Source organism: Musa acuminata, chromosome BXJ2-5 (assembly GCF_036884655.1).
Source record: "Musa acuminata AAA Group cultivar baxijiao chromosome BXJ2-5, Cavendish_Baxijiao_AAA, whole genome shotgun sequence".
NCBI lineage: Eukaryota > Viridiplantae > Streptophyta > Magnoliopsida > Zingiberales > Musaceae > Musa > Musa acuminata.
This window is the reverse complement of record NC_088342.1, coordinates 21,458,674-21,484,413: the sequence shown is the minus strand read 5'-3', so window position 1 is coordinate 21,484,413 and position 25,740 is coordinate 21,458,674.

The window sequence follows — 25,740 nt, the reverse complement described above, 5'->3', positions numbered from 1 at the left end:
ACTTTATCTTCATGCCTTTGCCAATACTGATTGGGCAGGCAACTTTGATGATAGAACATCCACATCGGGATATATTATCTTCCTTGGAGCTAATTCAATCAATTGGAGTTCTAAGAAGCAAAAGACAATCGCACGGTCTACAACTGAAGTTGAATATCATGCCATCGCCACTGCCACTGCAGAACTCAATTGGGTCACAAATCTGCTCAAGGAACTCAACATCAATTCCACTCCTATTTCTACAATATATTGTGATAATGTCGGAGCTACCTATCTATATGCCAATTCTATATTCCACTCCTACATGAAACATATTGCTATCGACTTCCACTTTATGCGAGATCAAGTTGTCCGACGTCAACTACGTGTTTCTCATGTACATACGGTTAATCAATAAGCAGACTCACTCACAAAGCCTCTTGCTCATAAACTCTTTGCATTATATTGGTCCAAGATTGGTATCATTGATAGAAGTACCATCTTGCAGGGGCATGATAGCAGATAAGATTTTCCTAACTATATGAGAAAATATCGCTGCTCTGTTAAGGGAAATCCTCCCTCCTAACTTGTATAAATAGAAAGAACATCTCAATATGGAATATAGTTTCTTCTATAATTTCTATCTTCTATCTTCTTCGTTTAATTTCTTATGGTTATAATCTTCATTTACTCAAACTCTCTATTAGTGCTTGTTGAATTATTCCTATTCTTAATAAGAATCAATCACCGCTACAATCTATTTTTACCATAAAATATGGTAACTCTCACCCTCAAAAAAGAGAATATTCTAATTCATTTGATGGGATATAAAGTGAAACTAAACTTTTTTATATGAATAAATACTAGCAGGCCATAACACATAGCGAAATTAAATAAAAATCATAATCAAATATGACACCAAGATTTACGTGTAAAACCCCTCCAATGTGAAGGGTAAAAATCACGGGGCAAGTTAGAGATAATCCACTATGAGAATAATAAATATACAAACCTCAATCTCTTGCCCAAAACCCTAGCAACAATCACAAGAGAATAACTAGGATACAAGGATCACCTCATTATGCACAATATCTAAAACCTCCCCAAGTAATCACAGCAAGAGTCTATTGTAGATTCGATCTAACTTGAGATGAGAACACTACAAGATGATTGAGAATAGTCTCTCTGCATTATTCTTATTTTCTACACTTTCTTTCTCTTGTTTTTCTGCCTTTTTCTACACCTCTTTGAATCAAGATGCTACTACAAAAAACTGCTCGTGGCTACAGTTTTTTCTGCCCCAAAATCGTAGCCCCCACATCGCCCTAACTTTGATCTAGGGTTAGGTCAAAGGGGGGTGGTCTATGGGCTAATAAAGCCCACTATGGGCTAAACCTACTATGAGTTGTCAGCCCAACAACCTCCCCCTTCAGCCCATAAGGGAGGCTGTCCCATGACTCCTCAATGTGAAGCCATGCCGATCAGCTGTCGGCATATCTCCTATTTTTCTTTTGGTAAAGTCTTTGTCAACATGTCTGCTCCGTTATCATCTATGTGAATTTTCTGAAGCTGTAACTGCTTCTCTTCAAATACATTTCAAATCCAGTAGTATTTGACATCTGTATGCTTTGACTTGGAATGAAATATTGGGTTCTTACACAAATGGATGGCACTCTGGCTGTCATAATGCATCATATAATTTTTCTATTTCAGCCCCAATTCTTGTAAAAATTCTTTCATCTATAACATTTCTTTGTAAACCTCTATAGCAGAAATATATTCTGCCTTTGTGGTGGAGAGAGCAATGTTAGAATCAAGAGCACTAAGAGGGGGGGTGAATTAGTGTAGCAGAAAACTTTCGAAGATTAAAACCGCGTTCGTACGATAAAAGCGATTTCGGTATGAAAGTCGATTCGTAAATCACTTTAACTTGTGATCAAGCGAGAAACAGTTAAAGCAAAGATATAAAGGCAGTTTGCAGTTATGATGGAAATCAGAATGTAAGCGCAAACTGAAATATGATGTTCGTATGATAAAATTGATTTCCGTCTTAACGCCGATTCAGAAAATACTTAACTATGAAACACGTTTGTAAATGAGCAGAAGGGAATAAGCTTCTGAGGAGGTTTGCAGTAAAGATAAGATGCTCAAAGTAAATGCAAACCGAGATTTAGAGTGGTTTAGTCAATCTTGACCTACATCCACTTTTGGCTTCCTCCACCAACGAGGTCATCGACATCCACTAGAGGCCTTCCTTCAATAGGCGAAGGCCAACCACCCTTTACAGTTTCACTCCTTTTGACAGGCTTAGGAGACAACCCTTACAGATATTTCTCTCCTCTCTTGAAAGATCAAAACTTAGAAGAAAAAAGGGAAGAGAACTTTTAGCCTTTACAACACTTTTGAGCTCTAAAAATCACAAAGTAAGATTGGATTTTCGGTGCCTTTTGGTTACCCTTTCATGCAGGAAAGGGTGGGGTATATATAGGCCCCAAACTGGTTTAAATTTGGAGCTCAAAAATGTCATCTCCCGGATTTCCGGAGTCCTGGCGGTACTACCTCCTAACTGGGACGGTACAATCGCCTGGTAGCTTGGAGACTGAGCCTCTGGGCGGTGCCACCGCCTGATAGGGGCGGTTGCACCACCCAGTCTTGCTCAGAGACTGAGCCCAAGCGGTGCCATCGCTTGACTAGGGCGATTGCACCGCCCAGTCTCGCTCGGAGACTGAGCCCAAGCAGTGCCACTGCCTGATTGGGGCGGTTGCACCGCCCAGCTTTCCTGGGAGACCATCTCCTGGGCAGTGCCACCGCCGACCCTAGCGGTGCCACCGCTTAGCAGGAATTCTGGTCCGAATGGGTTGATCCATTCGGCCCAATTTGGGTCTGTTAAGAGCCCATTTGCCCCCAGATTAAGTTAATGGGATCACCTCTCATTCCTAACTTAATCTACATGCTAACTACGATATTTCTTAAGACATTTACTGCAACTTGCTCCGGTGCGTCAATCGCTTCTTCCGACGAGCTTCCGGCGAACTTCCAGCGAACATCCGACGAACCTTCGGCGATGCTCCGGCGGACTTCCGGCCAACTCCTGGACTTGCGATGATCCACTTGGCGAGTTCCGACGAGCTTCTTTGGCAAGCTCCTGGACTTCTCGGATTTGTTCCCGCAGAACCTCCAACAACCGTCCGGACTTCCGTCAAACTCTCGAACTCTCAATGTGATCATAGTCTTGACTCCGACATAACTCCTACTGCATGTCTTACTTCCATCGTAGTTAATCCTGCATATGTAAAACAAACTTCGATTGAGACAATTAATCCTAAGCAATTAACCAAGTTGTCTGGCATGTCATTGGTCCCTCGACGCTTCGTCCGATTATTCAGTGCATCATCCTCTCCTGCGACCTATTGCCCAATCGGCCAGTTGACTCCGCAACTCCGATATCCTTGGCACAATACCCACTCTTCTTGGCCCGATGCCCAAGTCCATGGCCCGAAGCCTTCTATCGATACGTCGACCGATCCACCGGCCCGACGTCCAATCTTCTGACATGTTCCTCCAACACAACATGATTTTTCCTGCTTTAATTGTCTCATCCTGATCGAAGCATCCTGCGTCACTCAAAATGCAGATTAAAACATAAACACATATCAAGTGGTTTCATCATCAAAATACGAGATTCAACAATCTCTCCCTTTTTTATGATGACAATCACTTGATGACGAAGTTAAACTTAACTCCCGAAGTTTAAACAAACTCCCCCTATCAATATGCCATATTGATAGAATCTTGAAGAATCTTGAATTCAAACTGAATTCAAGTCATTGCAATATTCATCATGAATACTTGCAACACGTCATCATGAACTTATGCATAACATCATACTTCTCCCCCTTTGTCATCAACAAAAAGGAGAAGTTCCAAGTCTAATGTGTTTGTAGTATTAATTCAACTTATTGCATGAAAAGCATAATATCAAGTTTTATCATCATGCAGTTTTGAAGCTAGAAAATTTAGCAACTGTTACATCATGCTTAGAACATTCAAGCTATCAAGTTTTAGATATGCAAGTTTTACAACATACAAGATAGCACTTTTGCTTCTTTTGAGATAGCAACTTCTACATCATGCAAGCTAGAAAATTAGAGATATTCAAGAAAGCAACTCTTGCTTCTTGAAATATGCAAGTTTTACAATATACAAGCTAGCAAATTTAAAGATATGCAAGTTGGCATATTTGCTTTTCTTGAGATAGGCACGATAGCACATTTTTGTATTTTCTTGAGATTTCAAGCTAGCGATTCTCGGTGATGTTCAAGATAGCAATTTCTTCTCTTTTCAGAAGTGCAATTTTTGCTTTCTTCTTGAATTGTGCAAGCTAGCTATCTCCCCCTTTGTCATTGTCAAAAAGAAGGGAAGACCCTTTCTAAAGAAGGGAAGACCCTTTATGTCAATTTCTAAATCATGACAAAGGTGAGTAATTATTCTTATTTCAAAATTCCATAATTGAGATAAACCTTGGCAATTTTAATCATGATTCACATCATATGCAATACATCACAAACATCATAATAAAAAGCATAAGTATTGCATGCATCATTTTAGCAACAGATCATAGCATTTCATCACATGGCAAGATATCAGCAAGTAAAATTACGATGCAAGTTCTTGATACCTTAACATGATGCAAACATGGCATATGACAATCATAGCATTTCTATCATCAATTTACTATATATTTCGATGAAAGATTCTTTTGATATCTTAACATAATTCAAATTCAAATATGGCACTCATAGCATTAATTCATATATTTCTCATTCAAATATGGCACTCATAGTATCAATTCATATATTTCTCCCTCTTTGTCATCAACAAAAAGGAGAACAATATAAGCAAATTTTAAACGTAAGTGCAGTAATAATTCATGCCATAACTAGGTTTATGTCATTTTTCAACAATGAGTGATAGGATATCAATTATACAAACATCTCAAGGAAAACATGACATGGAGATAGCTTTCATTGCTTCTTCCTCTTTATTTGTTATTATCTTTTTGCATGAAGGACGAAAGTCACTTGTGAGCTTACTCGAATGAAGTTAAAATAAATAAGATATTAAAGCACACTTCATTTTTACAAGGATCAAGATATATGTGTGAATCAAATCCTTGCACGTAAAACTATTTCTCTAAAGATATAAGAAGGAATTATCAAATCCATTTCTCAAAAGATATTTTTCACATGATAAGTCTATGAGAGATGCATTTGCTAGTTGATTCCATATGTCAAAAATCAATGATATGAATCAAACTCGATATGACATATGTTTATTAAGTCCGAAAGAGAATAATGTATCGAGAAAATCCGATTGTTAGGATCAAGAAGATCCAAAAATAAAATTTAACACTTTCATGCATTCAGACATAGTTTTGCTATAGATTTTCAAAAACAATCACGAAGATAAAACATGCTCATCATCATGGAAATTTTTGTATCCAAAACACATAATTTCCAACTTGTTATTAAGGCATGTAATAGTGTAAAATTCTCATTATAGCAATTATATCCTACCATGCATGATCAAAATTTCTCCCCATTTTATCATTATAAACAAAAAAAAAGAGGAGAAGAACAAAATAATATAAAATATTTTAATCATTTCAAGGCATACAAGCCATAAATACAATCACATCATGTCATGAAAGATAAAATCTCAAAGATCATGTAAATACCAAAAGACATGATTCATTTAAATAATTTTTTTAATAAAATGCAAGAAGTCCTGGTGAACGATCTTGATTTACATAAAGTTTCAAGACATAATTATCAAGATCATGGTTAATTTTATAGATCTCCTCTTTAGGAAATGGTAAAAGGAAACATAGGAGATATAAGATTTTGATTCATAAAGAAGATCTCAAGTAATTCCAATAAACCAAGATCATGATTTGGATAAAAATTCATTCAAAGTCAAATCGTTAAATCAAAATCATTTTCAAGAAATTCATACCAATTGTCTGATATCAAGAAAATTCAATGACATGATTCATTTGACAAATCTTTTTAATAAAGCAAAAGAATTATACAACCAAGGATCATGATTAAAAAATATCAATATCATAGATCAAGTCATGATTCATGATTCATCATAAAGCAAATTAATTTTCAATCATCACATAAGGCATTTAAAGAATTTTTGAAACATAGGAGAATGATTAATTTAAGCATGCAGTGTTTCAATCAAATTCAAGTCATGAATACCAATACTTTCATATTGTGAGTATCAATTCATGAATATTAAAAGATATTATTTGTGATTCATTCAGAAGATTCTCGTCTGTGGTAAATAAATATAGGAGAACAAAATGAATTAAGGGAGATGTAACATGATTGAAGCATTGAACATGATTCATATTTAAAATGTGTCTCATGTCATAAGTATGAATCAAGCATTTGTGAAAATCGAAATCATCCTCAAAGTCACATTTAATAAATTCATGCATGACAAGCATAGATTTATTGAAAAGATGATAAGATAGAGGATCGCATTTCGTTTTTATAAATTTCTATTCATGTGATTTGCTTCTTATAAGCATGCCTTTACTTTTAATAAAACAAGTGTCAACATTTAAGACGGAAAGGTAAAAAACAAATCAACAAGCATAATTCTATGATAACATCATTTTAATATCTTGATATTCATCATCAAGTATGATTTCAAAAAGTATGTTCAAGAGAAATCATTAAGACCAAATGCATGATACACTCATTTATTTTCAAAATATTCATCATGTTTATTTTCATTAGATTCACAAAATTGGTAAAATAAATTCATTAATCTCAATAGGATAGAAAATTCATTTCCATTTCATACAATTGATTGCATGTGAGGGTATTCAAGTCTTTTGTGAAAACATGTATCATCATTTAACATCGAAACATAAGTTTCGTCATGAAGCCGTCAAGACCAAACACATCATGATATCACATCTATCATCAAAAGACTATCAAGAAATTAATACATAGATGTACATGTTAGGATCAAGAGCACTAAGAGAGGGGGGGGGGGGGGGGGGGGTGAATTAGTGCAGCGGAAAACTTTCGACGATTAAAAAAGTGTTCATACGATAAAAACGATTTCGATAGAAAAGCCGATTCGTAAATCTCTTTAACTTGTAATCAAGCGAGATATAGTTAAAGGAAATCTATGAAGGCAGTTTATAGTTATGATGAAAGTTAAAATGTAAGCGCAAATTAAAATATGATGTTCATACGATAAAACCGATTTACGTCTAAACGCCGATTCGGAAAATGCAGAGCTTGAAACACAATCGTATATGCGTAGAAGGCAGTAAGCTTTTGAGGAGGTTTGTAGTAAAGATAAGATGCTCAAAGTAAATGCAAACCGAGATTTAGAGTGGTTCGTCAATCTTGACCTACTCCACTTTTGGCTTCCTCCACCGACGAGGTCACCGACATCAACTAGAGGCCTTCCTTCAATAGGCGAAGGCCAACCACCCTTTTACAGTTTCACTCCTTTTGACGGGCTTAGCAGACAACCCTTACAGAATTTCCTTTCCTCTCTTAAAAGATTAGAACTTGGAAGAAAAGAGGAAGAAGAACTTTCAACTCATACAACACTTTTAAGCTCTAAAAATCATAAAGTAAAATCAGAATTTCGATGGTTTTTGGGTGCCCTTTCAGTGCTGAAAGGGTGGGATATTTATAGGCCCCAACCCAGTTTGAATTTGGAGCTCAAAACTATCAATTCCCAGAATTTCGGGATCTAACGGTTGCACCACCTGACTGAGGCGGTTGCACCGCTTGACTGAGGCGGTTGCACCGCTTGGCAGAGCTCGAAGACTGAGCCTTTGGGCGATGCCACCTCCTGTCAGGGGCGGTTGCACCTCCTGCCAGAGCTCGAAGACTAAGCTCAGGCGGTGCCACCGCTTGACTGAGGCGGTTGCACCGCTCAGCCAGAGCTCAGAGACCGAGCCCAGGCGGTGCCACCTCCTGTCAGGGGCGGTTGAACCACCCAGTCTCGCTCAAAGACTGAGCCCAGGCGGTGCCACCCCCTGTCAGGGGCGGTTGCAGCACCCAGTCTCGCTCGGAGACTGAGCCCAAGCGGTGCCACCGCCTAGCTTAGGCGGTTCAACCGCCTGGCAGAAATTAGGGTTCGAATTGGTTGATCCATTCGGCCCAATTTAGGTTTTTCAAGGGCCCAATTACCCCAAGATTAAGTTAATGGGATCACCTCCCATTTCTAACTTAATCATTGTGCTAACTACGATATTTCCTAAGACATTTACTGCAACTTGCTCCGGTGCGTCAATCGCTTCTTCCGGCGAGCTTCCGGCGAACTTCCGTCGATCATCCGATGAACCCTCGGTGATGCTCCTGCGGACTTCCGGCAAACTCCTAGACTTGCGACGATCCACTTGGCGAGTTCCGACGAGCTTCTTTGGCAAGCTCATGGACTTCTCAGATTTGTTCCCGCAGAACCTCCGACGACTGTCCGAACTTCCGTCGAACTCTCGAACTCCCAACGTGTGATCACTGTCTTGACTCTGGCGCAACTCCTGCTGCATATCTTATTTTCATCATATTTAATCTTGCACACTTATCTCAACATATAGATTAGATAACAAATGACAATTGACTTCATCATCAAAATCCGAGATTCAACAATCTCCCCCTTTTTGATGATGACAATCAATTGATAATGGAGTTAACCTTAACTCCCCGTCTATATGCCATACTTGAGAGAAGTCATTCTTGAATTCAAAATCTTTGAATTCAAGAGACATATTGATAAGTTAAAATCATTTAAACTTATCAATACTCCCATCATGATTCCCATCATGATGTTTCTCTCTGAAGATGATGTCAAGGCTTGACATTCATTTTCAAATTTTACATTACAAGTTTGAATGATGGTAATAGTAGCAATTCATCATATTGTAAGATATCAACATGTAAAACTGCGAAGTAAGATTTTGATATCATTACATGATGCACACATTTCAAATGTTTTAGCATGTATTGCATTTCATCACATGGTAAGATATCAATACGTAAAATTACGATGCAAGTTTTTTGTTTGATATCTTGACACGATACAAACAAGACATAATGTAAATTATAGCAATCATAGCATCTATTCATATATCTCTTGGTAATGCAAGCATAGCATTAATACTCATATATTTCTCCCCCTTTGTCATCAACAAAAAGTGTGGTAATTGTGATACCAGGAGAATAATATAAGCAAATTTTGAGCATTAGTGTGATAATTGTTCATGCCTTTACTAGGTTCATGTTATTTTCCAATAGGAAATCAATTATACAAGCATATGATATGTAGATCGCTTTGAATACTTCTTCCTTTTTATTTGTTATAATCTTTTTGCATGAAGGAGGAAGGCTATTTGTGATACCAGCTATTTGTGAGTTTACTTTGAGTGAAGTTAAAATCGATGAGAGATTAAATCATGCTTTATTTTTACAAGGATCAAGATATGTATGTGAAACAAATCTTTGCAAGTAAAAACACTATCATCCATATTTCAAGATGGAATTTATAAGCAGGAATCATTTCATCAAATCCATTTCAGAAAAATATTTTTCATATAATAAGTGTATGAGAAAATCCAATTATTAGGATACCAATTGTTAAGCGAATCCGAAAATGAAATTAACACTTTCATGCATTCGGACAAGACTATGCTATAGATTTTTAAATACAATCATGAAGACAAAACATGCTTATTGTTATGAAAATTTTTGTATTCAACACATAATTTCTAGCATGTTATTTAGGCATATAATGGCAATCAAGTGATTTGATCATTCAATAAAGTCCGAAAAATAATTTTAACTAGTTTATGTATTCGGACACATCAACATTCCTAATTCTCTTCTTATGAAATCAAATTGTTCTTCACTTAGAGGTTTTGTAAAAATATCAACTAGTTGATGTTTAGTATCAATGAACTCTATGTTTACATCATGATTAGTAACATGATCTCGTATAAAGTGATGTCTAATATCAATATGTTTTGTTCTTGAGTGTTGTATAGGATTCTTCGTTAAGCATATTGCACTTGTGTTATCACATTTAATGGGAATATTTTTAAGATGAACTTTATAATCTTCTAAGGTGTTTTTCATCCATACAACTTGTGCACAACATGCACTTGCTGCAATATATTCAGCTTCGGTTGTTGATAGTGCAACCGAGTTTTGTTTTTTAGATGACCAGGAAACAAGGGCATGTCCTAAAAATTGACATGTTCCTGATGTGCTTTTTCTATCTAGTCTACAGCCAGCAAAGTCCGCATCAGCATAAGCAATTAACTCAAGATTCTCTGATTTTGGGTACCATAATCCTAGATTTTGTTGGGAAATCATGGGGGCGACATCACATGCGCAGCGGAAGAACAAGAAAACAAAATCCCCGATTCCCAAAAAGATGTTCGTCGTCGTGCGAAGATTGGTGCGCAAAAATCCGCGAAACATGAAACTGCATATAGAGTAGATTGTGTTACCTAGGGAGATCGTATATCCCTATTTCTTTGCAGATCCTTAGGAGAGGGTAAAGGAGGTCAAGTGTCCTCCTCTCTAGCGGTGATCCACACAGTAGGGTTGCAACGACGCTCCTCAAAAACTCCAGGCCTGATCTGAGGTGGAGAGGAAGAGGAGAATAGGAAAGGCAAGCAAAGGCTCTAGCCTATGAGGCTCTGAATCCCTCCTATTTATAGAGGTCCCCTGTCAAACCCTAATGGGTCCTCCCCTAGTGGGTATTGGATCTGCATCCAATAAGACAAGGGCTTCGTCGGATATCTCATATCCGAACCTCTACTCATCGCAATCCCTACCATATGTGTGTGACCCTCTAGGCCCAATATCGAGCTGGCCGTGAGTCATACCTGTCAGAACTCCTTCTAACTCAGTGAATTATTATCTCTGTAATAATTCACTCGACTCATCGACTACCGATGTACTAGGCCACTACGCCGTAGTCCCTAGACAATACAGGGGAATCCAATCCATTGGACCTGTCTGTCCTCAATTACCGTGTACCTATAGTCCCTCATCCATCTAATATCCTAGAGACTGTATATCGAGCATGGTGTTGTCAGACCCATACGGTTTCTACTCGAGTCTCGCTCTAATCAGATTCTCTCGGAGAACTCTTTCTCTCTCAACCCGAATGACCCTGGCCAGGGATTTGTCTGAGCAAGAACACATGGGATATTCCTCTCATGACGCCGAGAGTGGATGATCCTCTATCGACACTCAATAGCCCTCGTAAGGTCGACTACCACTCCCAATGACCAGCTGTACTAGATCTGGGACAGCCAAACCTATAAGTCTGGTATCAAAGAGTGGAGCACTCATACAGGACATCCTTGGTGTCTCAAGTCTAAGGACCAGATACACCACTAGGACTACATAATCGCTGTCTGACAATAAGGCATCATCAACCATCCAGCATTCCGTAAGCGGATCAATCAGTGAACTCATTCTACAATGAGCACCTGTATTGTATCCCTAGTGTCCCTACACGAGCAGCTATGAGACCAGCTGCATCCATCATATGGACGGGTATACAGCACACCAGTCTATCCGGTTATCACGATGTCCCTCTCGAGTAACCTATGATCGGGATTATTTAGGATATGTGTTTAAAGGTGAATCGATCTCATTATCGTGATCTCATCACGATCCGATTCCCATTGCATAAATCCAAGGACATCATAATATATGTATGCATTTATGCAATAGTTATAAAGTGATATACGCCAAAATATAATAAGCAAAAAGATTCTGTATCAAGTCACACGTGCCATCACTCACGTGATTGGCTTGATGGGCACCTATGACTAGCAGATTTGTGGTACCATTAAGATATCTAAGTATTCTTTTAACTACTTTGAGATGAGATATCTTAGGGTTTGATTGAAATCTAGCACAAAGTCCTACACTGAACATGATATCTGGTCTAGTTGTAGTGAGGTAAAGTAAACTTCCTATCATGCCCCTATAAGTTTTTTGATCGAAGCTTTCTCCACTTTCATCAATTTCTAACTTAGTGGAGGTGCTCATAGGAGTGTTAATAGCTTTTGAGCTATTCATATTAAACTTTTTTAGCAAATTCATAGCATATTTAGTTTGACTAATAAAGATGTCATTGCTTAGTTGTTTGATTTGTAAGCCTAAGAAGAATGTTAATTCTCCCATTAAACTCATTTCGAATTCAAGACTCATAGTTTTAGCAAAAGATTCACAAATAGATTCATTCGTAGAACCAAAGATAATATCATCAACATAAATCTGAACAATGAGAAAATTATTTTCAAAATTCTTGATGAACAATGTAGTATCAACCTTGCTTTTTGTGAAATTATTTTCAATAAGAAAAGAACTAAGTCTCTCATACTAAGCGCTCGGAGCTTGTTTTAAACCATATAGAGCTTTAGTTAATCTAAACACATGATTAGGGAGGCTATTATTTTCAAATCCAGGAGGTTGTTCAACATAGACTTCTTCGGAAATAAAGCCATTAAGAAAAGCGTTTTTAACATCCATTTGAAACAACTTAAAATTATTACTACTAGCGTAGGCAAGGAGCATCCTTATGGCTTCTAATCGAGCCACAAGAGCGAAGGTTTCTTCGTAATCGATACCTTCTTCTTGGTTGAAACCTTTGACCACTAATCCAGCCTTGTTTCTAACCACGATACCATATTCATCTTGCTTGTTTCTAAAAACCCATTTAGTACCAATAACTAAATGGTCAGTTGGCCTAAGAACAAGCTTCCACACCTCATTTCTCTCAAATTGATTTAATTCATCTTGCATTACGATAATCCATGAATCATCTTTCATGGCTTCGTCAACACATTTGGGTTCAATTTGGGAGAGAAAAGCGGCGTTGGCACCAAAATTTTTAAGAGAAGAACATGTTTGAACCCCCTTTGATGTGTCTCCTAAGATTAGCTCCTTAGGATGAGCATCTATATACTTCCAATCCTTGGGTAAGGATGTTTCGGAAGTGGATGCATCCAAGTTGCTAGTTGGAGACAGGGTTTCATTTAAATTCAAGGAATCAAAATTAACATCATCATCAAAACCGTTTTTCCTAATTTCAAAAATCTCATTGAAAACAACATGAATGGATTCTTCAATAATTAAAGTTCTTTTATTGAAGATACGAAAAGCTTTAGAAATCGAAGAATAACCAAGAAAGATTCCTTCATCGGATTTAGCATCAAATTTTCCTAAGTTATCTTTTTCATTCAAGATAAAACACTTACACCCAAAGACTTTAAAATATGAAACATTGGGTTTTTTGTTGTTCCATAACTCATAGGGAGTTTTGGTGAGTAAGGGTCTTACTAGAACTCTATTTAAAATATAGCATGCAGTGTTTACGGCTTCGGCCCAAAAGTATTTGGGTAGGCTATGTTCATTCAACATGGTTCTTGCCATTTCTTGTAAATTTCGATTTTTTCTTTCTACTACTCCATTTTGTTGAGGATTTCTTGGAGTAGAGAAATTATGGTTATATCCATTGAGTTCACAAAATTCTTGGAAATCATGGTTTTGAAATTCACCACCGTGATCATTTCTAATTGACGAAATCATAGAACCCTTCTCATTTTGAACACGTTTACAAAACTTGGTAAAATATCTAAAGTATTCATTTTTCTGTTTTAAGAAGTAAGTCCATGTGTATCTGCTATAGTCATCCACAATAATGAAGGCGTATTTGCTACCTCCTAGGCTTGATGTAGAGATTGGTCCGAACAAGTCCATATGGATCAATTGTAAAGGCCTAGAGGTGCTTATTTGATTCTTAGATTTGAAACTACCCTTAATTTGTTTACCTAATTGGCAAGCATCACATACATTATCTTTGATGAACTTGATATAAGGAATTCCTCTTACAAGTTCTTTAGATGATATTTGAGTAATTAGTTTCATGCTAGCATGACCTAATCTTCTATGCCATAGCCAAGCATCCTCATTCAAAACCGAAAAACATATTTCATTACACAAATCATTGATGTCAATAGTGTATACGTTATTTTGTTTTAATGCAATCATAGACGTGTTTTTGTGTGGTTTTTCAATGATGCAAGCATTAGATTCGAATATGACAATATATCCTTTATCACATAATTGACTAATGCTCAAGAGGTTATGTTTTAAACCATCAACTAACAAAACATCTTCAATAAAGAAGTTAGATTTGTTACCTATGGTTCCTTTGCCAATGATTTTACCCTTGTTGTTGTCTCCGAATGTGACATAGCCTTCGTCTATGCTAGTGAGCTTAGAGAATTGAGATGGATCTCCGGTCATATGCCTTGAGCATCCACTATCAAGGTACCATCTCTTGCTCCTAGCTTGTGATGGTATAGGTTTCTACAAGAAAGGATGATCTTTAGGTACCCATTTGCTTTTGGGTGCCTCAAAAATAGATCTACATTGTTTATCATTTTGCATAGAATTTATCATGGTTCCTTTAGGAACCCAAATTAATTTGTTCGGACTAATTTTCTTGAATGGACAATAATGTGTTTTGTGTCCAAATTTGCAACAAAAGTTGCATTTGCTTTGGTGTCAAACATGTAAGATGGGGCCTTTCATGAAGGTGGTTGGATTTTGATGAGGACTTCTCACAAATCCGATTCCACTTCTTTTGGGAACGTGACCCTTGTTTGCAAGGATCATGTTCAATGACTTGCTACCAATATCGAATTTCTTCAAGGTGTCCTTAAGTAGCAAGTTTTCCTTTTGGAGAGTTTCTAGATCATGGCATTTTATGCATGAACCTAAACTATCATGATATTCAGTTTTTAACTTATCAAAATTACAAGTAAGACTATCATGCTCCTTTTTTAGCAATTTGTATTTTCTACTAATAATCTTGCATTCATCAAATAAGTCATGGAAGGCATTTAATAATTCATCAAATGATAAATCTGCATCTATTAAATTCGTTACCTCCTCTCCGATGGTCATTAAGGCGTAATGAGCAACTTGCTCGGTGTTGGACTCCTCTTCTTCGGACGCGCTCGAGTCATCCCACGTTGCTTTGAGTGCCTTCTTCTTTGATGTTCTCTTTTTGACTTGGGGACAATCACTTTTGTAGTGTCCCGGCTTTTTGCACTCGTAGCAAACAACTTGGTCCTTCTTGGGTTCAAGTTTATTTTTTGTGTCATTCTTAAACTTGTTTCTTTTAATGAATTTTTTAAATTTTCTTGTTAAAAGTGCCAAGTCATCATCACAGTCCTCATCACTTGAGTTTTCTCTCAAGTGGTCTTCTGATGTTCTAAGTGTCATATCATTCCTATTCTTTGGAATGATGTCTTCTTGCTCTTCATGAGCTTTGTAAGTCATCTCGTAGGTCATTAATGACCCGATTAGTTCTTCAAGAGGGAAGTTATTTAGATCTTTCACCTCTTGAATAGCAGTGACTTTAGGATCCCAACTCTTAGAAAGGGATCTTAGAATCTTATTTATGAGCTCAAAATCCGAAAAACTTTTTTCGAGTCCTTTTAGACCGTTGACGACATCCGTGAAACGGGTAAACATGTCGCCAATAGTCTCACTCGGTTTCATCCGGAAAAGTTCGAAAGAATGTAACAAAAGATTGATTTTTGACTCTTTCACTCTACTTGTGCCTTCATGAGTCACTTCGAGTGTGTGCCAAATATCAAATGCGGTTTCACAAATCGAAACATGATTGAACTCATTTTTATCAAGTGCACAAAATAAGGCATTCATAGCCTTTGCATTAAGAGCGAAAGCCTTCTTCTCCAATTCATTCCAATCGATCATTGGAAGAGAAGACTTCGAAAATCCATTTTCGACAAGATTCTAAAGTTCAAAATCCATAGAAATAAGAAAGATCCTCATTCGGGTCTTCCAATAGGTGTAGTCTGTCCCATTGAACATGGGTGGACGTGTAATAGAATGGCCCTCTTGGTTTCCGGCGTATGCCATCTCTCTTGGGTTTTAATCCGTTTGAGAGTTAACCCCGCTCTGATACCAATTGTTAGGATCAAGAGCACTAAGAGGGGGGGGGGGGTGAATTAGTGCAGCGAAAAACTTTCGACAATTAAAAAAGTGTTCGTACGATAAAAACGATTTCGGTAGAAAAGCCGATTCGTAAATCTCTTTAACTTGTAATCAAGCGAGATATAGTTAAAGGAAATCTATGAAGGCAGTTTGCAGTTATGATGAAAGTTAAAATGTAAGCGCAAACTGAAATATGATGTTCGTACGATAAAATTGATTTACATCTAAACGTCGATTCGGAAAATGCAGAGCTTGAAATACGATCGTATATGCGTAGAAGGCAGTAAGCTTTTGAGGAGGTTTGCAATAAAGATAAGATTCTCAAAGTAAATGCAAACCGAGATTTAGAATGGTTTGGTCAATCTTGACCTACTCCACTTTTGGCTTCCTCCACCGACGAGGTCACCGACGTCAACTAGAGGCCTTCCTTCAATAGGCGAAGGCCAACCACCCTTTTACAGTTTCACTCCTTTTGACGGGCTTAGGAGACAACCCTTACAGAATTTCCTTTCCTCTCTTAACAGATTAGAACTTGGAAGAAAAGAGGAAGAAGAACTTTCAACTCATACAACACTTTTGAGCTCTAAAAATCATAAAGTAAAATCAGAATTTCGGTGGTTTTTAGGTGCCCTTTCAGTGCTGAAAGGGTGGGGTATTTATAGGCCCCAACCCAATTTAAATTTGGAGCTCAAAACTGTCAATTCCCGGAATTCCGGGATCTGGCGGTTGCACCGCCTGGCAGAGCTCGAAGAATGAGCCTTTGGGCGATGCCACCTCCTGTCAAGGGTGGTTGCACCTCCTGCCAGAGCTCGAAGACCGAGCTCAGGCGGTTCCACCGCTTGACTGAGGCGATTGCACCGCTCAGCCAGAGCTCGGAGACCGAGCCCAAGCAGTGCCACCTCCTGTCAGGGGCGATTGCACCGCCCAGTCTCGCTCGGAGACTGATCCCAAGCGGTGCCACCTCCTATCAAGGACGGTTGCACCGCCCAGTCTCGCTCGGAGATTGAGCCCAGGCGGTGCTATCGCCTGGCTTGGGCGGTTCAACCGCCTGGCAGAAATCAGGGTCCGAATGGGTTGATCCATTCGGCCCAATTTGGGTTTTTCAGGGGCCCAATTGCCCCAAGATTAAGTTAATGGGATCACCTCCCATTTTCAACTTAATCATTGTGCTAACTACGATATTTCCTAAGACATTTACTGCAACTTGCTCCGGTGCGTCAGTCGCTTCTTTCGGCGAGCTTCTGGCGAACTTTCGTCGATCATCCGATGAAGCCTCGGTGATGCTCCTACGGACTTTCGGCAAACTCCTGGACTTGCGATGATCCACTTGGCAAGTTCCGACGAGCTTCTTTGGCAAGCTCATGGACTTCTCGGATTTGTTCCCGCAGAACCTCCGACAACTATCTGAACTTCCGTCGAACTCTCGAACTCCCAACGTGATCATTGTCTTGACTCCGGCGCAACTCCTGTTGCATATCTTATTTTCATCATAGTTAATCCTGCACACTTATCTCAACATATAGATTAGATAACAAATGACAATTGACTTCATCATCAAAATCCGAGATTCAACAGTACATGCACTATGTCATCTTAATATGTCATGAGAATGTCATCTTAATTTGTCATAAAAATGATTAGACCAAAAACATGTTAATCTAAAATGAGAGTTTCAAATCAACATTTCAAAAACTAATGCATGACATAAAATCATCAAGATACACATGCATGGATTAATCCTAAGCATTATCACATATCATATAATTATCATCCCTAATGTTGCATACATCATTCAACAATTCAAAACATAACATGCATGAAACCTTAGCAATATATTTTTCATGATCAAATTTTTAATTTTTCAATGATGCTAAAAAGAAAAACATGATATAATTTTTTAAAAAATAATTTTTTATTTCCTATTCCTACTATCTAAACTAAGCACTCATGAAAAACTTACCTTGTAGTCCATGCCCGTCAAAGCCCAATTCGCCTTTTCACCTTTGGAAGTTTTTGATTGATCCTTGGTTGCCTTTCTCTTCTTTGGCCTCTTCCTCCATTCAAGTTCATTGTTTATTTTAGATTTTTATTTAATAAACTTATTAAGATTTAGTATTCGAAGTTCAAGTTCATCATTGTCCTCATTACTTGAGTTATCGCTCAAGTAGTATTCATTTGTCTGGAGTTCCAAATCCTTCCTATTCTTTGAAAGGTGGTTCAAGTGCTCATCGGGTTCAAAATGTTCCAAAAGTGTCATTTCATAGGTCATTAATGACCCGATTAATTCTTCTAATGAAAAATCATTTAAATTTTTTATCTCTTATATTACAGTTATTTTAGGATCCCACCTTTTTGGAAGGAATCTTAAGATCTTGCTTACGAGATCAAAATTCGAAAAAGATTTATTAAGAACTCTTAGATTATTGACGACATCCGTGAAACGGGTGTATATGTCGCCTATAATCTCGCTTTGTTGCATTCAAAAATGCTCAAAATCATGCAATAAAATATTAACTTTTAAGCTTTTGACTCTACTAGTTCCCTCGTGTGTGATTTCAAGTGTTCGCCAAATATCAAAAGCTGTTTCGCACGTAGAAATCCGATTGAACTCATTTTTGTCCAAAGTGTAAAATAAGGCATTCATAGCCTTTGCGTTTAAAGAAAAATACTTCTTCTCCAAATCCGACCATTCGTTCATCGGTTTAGAGGGAAGTTGAAAACCGTTTTCAACAATATTCCATAAATCCAAATTCATAGAAATCAAGAAAACTCTCATTCGAGTTTTCCAATAAGTGTAGTCCAATCCGTTAAACAACGGTGGACGAATAACCGATAAACCCTCTTGAAAGCCATGAAGAGCCATTTCTCTCGGGTGTAAATCCGAAATGAGAAATACTGGGCTCTGATACCAATTGTTAGGATCAAGAGCACTAAGAGGGGAGAGGGGGGTTAATTAATGTAGCGGAAAACTTTCGACGATTAAAACTGTGTTCGTACGATAAAAGCGATTTCAGTATGAAAGTCGATTCGTAAATCACTTGAACTTATGATCAAGCGAGATTTTGTTAAAGCAAATATATAAAGGCAGTTTGCAGTTATGATGGAAAACATAATGTAAGCACAAACTGAAATATGATGTTCATACGATAAAACCGATTTTCATCTTAACGCCGATTCGAAAAATACTTAACTATGAAATACGTTCGTAAATGAGCAGAAGGCAGTAAGCTACTGAGGAGGTTTGCAGTAAAGATAAGATGCTCAAAGTAAATGCAAACCGAGATTTAGAGTGGTTCGATCAATCTTGACCTACATCCACTTTTGGCTTCCTCCATCAACGAGGTCATCGATGTCCACTAGAGGCCTTCCTTCAATGGGCGAAGGCCAACCACCCTTTTATAGTTTCACTCCTTTTGACGGGCTTAGGAGACAACCCTTACAGAAATTTCTCTCCTCTCTTGAAAGATCAAAACTTGGAAGAAAAAAGGGAGGAGAACTTCTATCCTTTACAACACTTTTGAGCTCTAAAAATCACAGAGTAAGATTGGATTTTTAGTGACTTTTGGTTACCCTTTCATGTAAGAAAGGGTGGGGCATATATAGGCCGCAAACTGGTTTGAATTTGGAGCTCAAAAATGTCATCTCCCGGATTTCCAAGGTCCTGGCGGTACTACCTCTTGACTAGGGCGGTACAACCGCTTGGCAGCTCGGAGACTGAGCCTCTCGGCTGTGCAACCGCCTTACAGGGGTGGTTGCACCGCCCAGTCTCACTCGGAGACTAAGCCCAGGCGGTGCCACCGCCTGACTGGGGCGGTTGCACCGCCCAGTCTCACTCGGAGACTGAGCCCAGGTGGTGCCACCGCCTAACTAGGGCGGTTGCACCGCCCAGCTTTCTTGGGAGACCATCTCCTAGGCGGTGCCACCGCCGACCCTGGCGATGCCACCGCTTGGCAGGAATTCTGGTCCGAATGGGTTGATCCATTCGGCCCAATTTGGGTTTGTCAAGGGCCCAATTGCCCCCAGATTAAGTTAATGGGATCACCTCCCATTCCTAACTTAATCTACATGCTAACTATGATATTTCTTAAGACATTTACTACAACTTGCTCCGGTGCATCAATCGTTTCTTCCGGCGAGCTTCCGGCGAACTTCCGGCGAACATCCGACAAACCTTCGGCGATGCTCCGGTGGACTTCCGGTCAACTCCTGGACTTGCGATAATCCACTTGGCGAGTTCCGACGAGCTTCTTTGGCAAGCTCCTGGACTTCTCGGATTTATTCCCGCATAACCTCCAACGACCGTCCGGAGTTCCGTCGAACTCTCGAACTCCCAATGTGATCATAGTCTTGACTCCGGCGTAACTCCTACTGCATGTCTTACTTCCATCGTAGTTAATCCTGTATATGTAAAACAAAACTTCGATCGAGACAATTAATCCTAAGCAATTAACGAAGTTGTCCGGTATATCATTGGTCCCTCGACGCTTCGTCCGATTATTTGGTGCTTCGTCCTCTCTTGCGGCCTATTGCCCAATCAGCCAGTTGACTCTGTAACTCCGATATCCTTGGTACAATACCCGCTCTTCTTAGCCCGATGCCCAAGTCCACGACCCGAAGCCTTCTATCAATACGTCGACCGATCCACCAACTCGACGTCCAATCTTCTAACATATTCCTCCGGCACAACATGATTTTTCCTGCTTTAATTATCTCATCGTGATCGAAGCATCCTGCGTCACTCAAAACGCAGATTAAAACATAAACACATATCAACTGGTTTTATCATCAAAATATGATATTCAATAAGCAATACACCTTTACAATCTGGATTACCATGACATAGCTCTCCCTGCAAAAGTATGTACATAACCTAATATAGACTTTCTCGTATCTATATCTCTTGTCATATCTGCATCTATGTAACCTGTCAACATAGGTGGTCCAGCTCTAAAGCTTAAACAAACCTTAGAGCTCCCTCTGAAATATCTAAAATTCCACTTCACTACTGTCCAGTGCTCTTTGCTTGGATTTGCAAGAAATCTGCTAATAACACCAACTGCATATATGATGTCCGGCCTCGTACATATAATTGCATACATTAAACTTCCAACTGCTGAAGCATAATGAACCTTTTGCATTTTCTCCTTCTCCTCATCACTTAATGGACTCTGTTTTGAGCACAACTTGAAGTAACTTGCAAGAGGAGAACCAATTGGCTTTGCATTGCTCATACTGAACCTTTCCAATATCTTCTCGATATATTTCTCCTGTGATAACTAAATCATCTTGGTTTTTCTATCACGGGAAATCTGCATGCCTAGTATTTGCTTTGCTAGCCCCATGTCCTTTATTACAAAAGACTTACTCAATTCCTTCTTCAACCTGTCAATTTTAGACATATCTTTCCCAAGAATAAGCATGTCATCAACATAAAGTAGGAGAATAATAAAATTCTTACCAAAACATTTGATATACACATAATAATCTGTAGTTATTCTTTTGTATCCATTTTCTATCATAAAGGAATCAAACTTTTGTACCACTGTCTTGGAGCTTGCTTCAGCTCATACAAGCTCTTCCTCAACTTACAAATAAAGTTCTCTTTACCTTTGACTTTAAAGCCTTTTGGTTGCTCCATATAAATTTTTTCCTCCAAATCACCATAAAGGAAAGCTGTCTGCATATCTAACTTCTCAACCTCCAGGTCCTGGCTAGCAGTAATACTAAGAGCAACACGAATAGAAGACATTTTAACAACAGGAGAAAAAATCTCTTCAAAGTTAATACATTTCTTTTGACCAAAAGCCTTTCACAACCAATCTAGCTTTGTGCTTTGGTTAAGAATAATATTCTTAAGTCTTTAACCTGAAAACCCACTTGTTCTTCAAGGCCTTCATTCCATTTAGTAGTAACACCAAATCATAAGTGTGGTTCTTCTGAAGAGTATTCATCTCTTCCTACATAGCAACTAACCACTTCTTTTTCTACTCATTTTAAATTGTTTCCTAGTAACTCTTTGGTTCACCTGCATCAGGAAACATCACATACTCATCTGTAGAGTATCTTCTGAAAGGTTGACGTTGTCTAGAAGATCTTCTCAACTGAGGTTCTACGGAAAGTTGCTCTCCAACTTCTTCTTGCTCAATATGTCCTGCAGGTATATCAACATCAGGCTCTCCCTCATCACCCTGATACATTAGAAGAGTAACTAGGTCACAATCTACTAATCCTTCTGTAGAAGTCTTGGTCGGTACCTTCTTCTTCAAATCCTTAAAGGTTTGATTCTCAAATAAGACTATATCTCTACTTCTAAACACCTTCTACTTTTTTGGATCTCAAAGCCTATAACCAAAATGATTATGTGAGTAGCCAAGAAAAATATATTCTTTAGTCTTACCATCTAGCTTGGACCTCTTATTGTTTGGAACATGTACAAATGCACGATAACCAAACACTCTCAAATGTTTGTAGGAAACATCTTTTCCTGACCATACATGCTCTGCAATATCACCATCTAGGGCTGTACATGGTGGCCTGTGAAAGCATATATCTGATATTTTCCATGATGGTGCGGTTCATCCTCTCTATAATTGTATTATGCTGAGGTGTACCAAAAACTGTCATCTCATGTTGGATGCCATGTGACCTGTAATAATTGTTAAATAATCTTGTGTACTCACCATCATTATCTGATCTTATGCATTTCAATTGTCTTTTTGTCTCCCTTTCAATTCTAGCATGAAACTCTTTGAAGACATTAATAACCTGATCTTTGGTCTTCAAAGCATATGCCCAAACTTTCCTGGAAAAATCATCTATAAAAGTGACAAAATAAAGTGCACCACTTATACCAGGAACATCAACAAATCCATCAGGAGTTTTTGTCCTCAAAGAACCATATACATCTGTATAAACATGGTCTAAGGCATGTATTTTTCTAGACAAAACAAGACTAGCAAATGAAACTCTATGTTATTTACCAGCCAAGAAATCCATATAAGGGTTCAAATGTGTACCTCTAAGGTCTAGCAACATCTCTCTCTTGGAAAGAGCTTGCAGCCCCTTCTCGCTCATATGTCCCTGTTGCCTATGCCACAACTCCATACTGAAGTCTTTTTCTGTAGCATTTAATTGCTCACCATAAGCTTTAGTTTGCAACCTATACAAAGTATGACATTTCTTTCCACTAGTCATAATAAGATAACCCTTATTGAGCTTCCATTGCCCTTTGTGAAATCTACTATCATAGTCTTCATTATCTAAGCTTCCAACTGAAATTAAATTCAACCTCAAGTCAACCACATGCCTCACATCCTTAAGCACCAACTTGCAGCCAATGTTGATCTTTAAATGGATATCACCCATGCCAATGATGTCTGTTGTACCATAGTTGCCCATCTTGATAACACCAAAATTTTCAGGCCGTTATATAGCAAAATACTCCCTCGGTGGTGTAGTATGATAAGAAGCACCTATGTCAATCACCCACTCAAGATCCTAACACACACAAGAAAAAATATCATCAGAAGGAGACAAAATCAAATAATCACCACCCTGCACTATAGCTGTAGTATTATCCTTTGACTCTATAGACTCCACTTCTTTTCTCTTTTTCTTGTTCTTCTTATGTTGCTTACATTAATTTTTGTAATGTCCATTCTCATCACAGTTATAGCAAACAATATATTTTCTTGATCTTGACTTGTTTCTACCCATGCGTGAATTGCTTCTAGACTTTGACCTTCCTTTGTTCTCTGAGATAAGTGCTTGTGAATCATTCTAAGATGTTGAATTCTTTCTTCTCAACTTCTCATTCAACAAACTGCTTGTTACTTAACTCATTGTGATAACACCATCTAGCGCAGAATTACTGAGGGAAACCACTAGTATCTCCCAACTTTTTAGTAATGAATTGAGAAGTAACAATGTGTGCAACTCATCATCAAGAGACATTTTCACAAAGGATAACTATTTAGTAATACTCTATATTTCATTCAAATGCTCAGCAATAGAAGCACTCTCTCTATATTTTAGGTTCACAAGTTTTCTGATCAAAATAGCTTTGTTGCCAGTTGTTTTTCTTTCATAGAGACCTTCCAACTTTTTCCAAAGAGAATATGTAAAATTTTCAGTAGAAACATGGTGAAAGACACTATCATCAAGCCATTATCGAATAAACCTAACTATTTTTCGATCTAACCTCTTCCACTAATCATCTGTCATAGTTATGGGTTTTGCATTATCCCCTACAAAGGTCCATATAAATCTTTGCAATACAAGAGGTCTTCCATTCTTGGTTTCAATATCATCCAATTATTTTCATTTTAACTAATCATGCGAGAAACATTACTGGCCTCAATGTTCAAATATAAAAATTAAATCACCACAACCCTACTATGATACCAATTGATGGGATATAAAGTAAAACTAAACTTTTGTATATGAACAAATACTAGCAAGCCATAACATGCAGAGGAATTAAATGAAAATCACAATAAAATATGACACTAAGATTTACATGAAAAACCCCTCCAATGTGAAAGATAAAAATCACGGGGCAAATTAGAGATAATCCACTATGAGAATAATGAATATACAAATCTCAATCTCCTACCCAAAACCCTAGCAATAATCACAAGAGAATAATTGGGATACAAGGATCACGTCACTATACACAACATCTAAAACCTCCCCAAGTAATCACAGCAAGAGTCTACTGTAGATTTGATCTAACATGATATGAGAACACTGCTAGATGATTGAGAACCGTCTCTCTGCATTATTCTTATTTTCTTCCATTTCTTTCTCTTATTTTTCTGTCTTTTTCTTCTCCTCTTTGAATCAAGATGCTGCTAAAAAAACTACTCGTAGTTTTTTTTGCCCCAAAATCATACCCCCTTAACTTTGATCTAGGGTTAGGTCAAAGAGGGGTGATCTGTAAACTAATAAAACCCACTATAAGCTGAACCCACTATAAGCTGTTAGCCCAACATCATCTACATGTTGAACATCATCTACAGGTCAATATTCCACTCAACCAATGACCAACCTTTATAAAGATTAATCTATCTACTAGTTTCACTCTCGTCTCCGATTTTATTCATAATTATGCTTGGAACCCAAACCCTCAGTTCTCTTTTCTCAACAGACTTAGTAAAACTCATATTCTCTATTCATATTCTTATCCAGTCTTGTAATGGCTCTTGGGTTTGGAACCACAGCTTTCAGGGTTAGCTATATCTAAAAGTTGATAGAATTTTCTAAAACAAGGACAAGTAGACTCGGGTAGAGACTAGAATGGCATTCTAGAAGGTGATTTGGAGCGTTAATGTTCTTCCTAGAGTCCAAAACTTTTCCTTTGAAAACTACTTTAGAATAGACTTCCGCTATCGCATTGGTTTTCTATTACCATTCACTGTTACCCGTCGCTTTGTCCAATATGTCACTGCGGACCTGATGCCATATCTCATATTATCTTTGATTGTCATTTTGCTCTAAACTATTGGAACCTCGTTCGGTCAACTCTTGGTATATGTTTCCGATATCTTAACAATTGGCCAAATGGTACGTGGTGGCCATCTCGTTAAAAACTCTTCCTCCATTATACTTGCTATTATTTCAACCTCCCTTTGGATGCTTTGAAAGAATAGAAACGACATTCTTT